Raw genomic sequence first — 2,500 nt, forward strand, 5'->3', positions numbered from 1 at the left:
TACACTACCGTTCAAAAGTTTGGGGTCACCCAAACAATTTTGTGGAATAGCCTTCATTTGTAAGAACAAGAATAGACTGTTGAGTTTCAGATGAAAGTTCTCTTTTTATGGCCATTTTGAGCGTTTAATTGACCCCACAAATGTGATGTTCCAGAAACTCAATCTGCTCAAAGGAAGGTCAGTTTTGTAGCTTCTGTAGTGACCTAAACTGTTTTCAGATGTGTGAACATGATTGCACAAGGGTTTTCTAATCATCAATTAGCCTTCTGAGCCAATGAGCAAACACATTGTACCATTAGAACACTGGAGTGATAGTTGTTGGAAATGGGCGTCTATACACCTATGTAGATATTGCACCAAAAACCAGACATTTGCAGCTAGAATAGTCATTTACCACATTAGCAATGTATAGAGTGTATTTCTTTAAAGTTAAGACTAGTTTAAAGTTATCTTCATTGAAAAGTACAGTGCTTTTCCTTCAAAAATAAGGACATTTCTATGTGACCCCAAACTTTTGAACGGTAGTGTATATGTATATTATGTATATATGTATGTATGTATGTGTATATATATATGTATGTATATATGTGTGTGTGTGTGTGTATATAATATATATATATATATATATATATATATATATATATATATATATATATATATATATATATATATATATATATATATATATATATATATATATATATATTACAGGCCCGGCCCTAACCATCTGGCGCCCTAGGCAAGATTTTAGGTGGCGCCCCCCCACATCGGCAGTGAAGTGTATATACTCACAAGAAACCGAATAGCTTTGTCTTTGACCTTTTTTTTACTTAAAGAAAGAACATTAACAATCAGAATTGTTAACAAGATAAAAAAGACTATGGATAAATAAATGAATACAAAAAATAAAAAATGAATATATGAAATACAATATTTTTTACATATATAAACACAAAATAAAACGTGTCAACAAGTTGCATAAAATAAATTAAAAATACAATATAAATAAGGCACTGCACAAAACAAGATATCAAACCAATATGACTTTAACAACTATATTACAAAAAAAGGGGATCCAACAGAGTTCTCTATTTGTGCTTTTTAATATTGCATTAACTAGAATGACTTACAAATTACTGTACACCAGGGAGTACTGTAATTACTAGGGATGTCCGATAATGGCTTTTTGCCGATATCCGATATTCCGATATTGTCCAACTCTTTAATTACCGATACTGATATCAACCGATACCGATATCAACCGATATATGCAGTCGTGGAATTAACACATTATTATGCCTAATTTGGACAACCATGTATGGTGAAGATAAGGTTTTTTTTTTTTTTTAAATAAATAAATAAGATAACTAAATTAAAAAAATTTTCTTGAATAAAAAAGAAAGTAAAACAATATAAAAACAGTTACATAGAAACTAGTAATTAATGAAAATGAGTAAAATTAACTGTTAAAGGTTAGTACTATTAGTGGACCAGCAGCACGCACAATCATGTGTGCTTACAGACTGTATCCCTTGCAGACTGTATTGATATATATTGATATATAATGTAGGAACCAGAATATTGATAACAGAAAGAAATGGGGGGAGGGAGGTTTTTTGGGTTGGTGCACTAATTGTAAGTGTATCTTGTGTTTTTTATGTTGATTTAATAAAAAAATAAAAAAAATTAAAAAACGATACAGATAATAAAAAAAACGATACCGATAATTCCGATATTACATTTTAACGCATTTATCGGCTGATAATATCGGCAGGCCGATATTATCGGACATTCCTAGTAATTACCTAACGTTACATTATTATTTTCCATAACAATTTAGCCCCCTCCACAATATTAACCCGAAGTTAAAACAGAACTAGCTATTTATTGATTAGGAATTGCCGAATCATGTAACATTAGCTTAATGCTAAAGGTTACTATCACATTCTGTAACAGACAAATAATTTCATGTAGGCTAACGTTACCTACCTGCTACCTCTGTCTTTTCCCCCGTTTCTCCTCCCCTTCTTTTCTCATTTTTCTTCCCTGGGCACCTGACAGTTTTGGCCGTTTTGACATCTTGTGTTGATTTTTTTATGTGGTGACGTCCAAAAAGAGTCATGATACGGGAAGGGAGGGGGCGCACCGTGCGGGGGGAGGGGGGGCGTAATGTTGTAACAAATAATATTTCTATTAAATAGGCTTTACTTTGCATTTTAATTAACGTGGGATTATTTTATGTATTTAGAAATAATAGTACCAACTTTTTTATTTTTTTCCTCCAACATTTGTGGCACTGGCGTGGCGCCCCCTGATGGACGGCGCCCTTAGCATTTGCCTATACGGCCTATGCCACGGGCCGGCCCTGTATGTATATATATATATATATATATATATATATATATATATATATATATATATATATATATATATATATATATATATATGTATGTATGTATGTATGTATGTGTATATATATATGTATATATATATATATATA

The 2,500-nt window shown here is 31.6% G+C and overlaps 1 long non-coding RNA gene across 1 annotated transcript in view; it reads left to right on the forward strand.

Moving 5' to 3' along the window:
• LOC133643306 (uncharacterized) overlaps window positions 1–2,500 on the forward strand; it is a 15,413-nt gene that overhangs the window by 11,538 nt on the left and 1,375 nt on the right. The gene's annotated exons all lie outside the window — the stretch shown is intronic.

This window comes from Entelurus aequoreus, linkage group LG26 (genome assembly GCF_033978785.1).
Source record: "Entelurus aequoreus isolate RoL-2023_Sb linkage group LG26, RoL_Eaeq_v1.1, whole genome shotgun sequence".
Taxonomy (NCBI): domain Eukaryota; kingdom Metazoa; phylum Chordata; class Actinopteri; order Syngnathiformes; family Syngnathidae; genus Entelurus; species Entelurus aequoreus.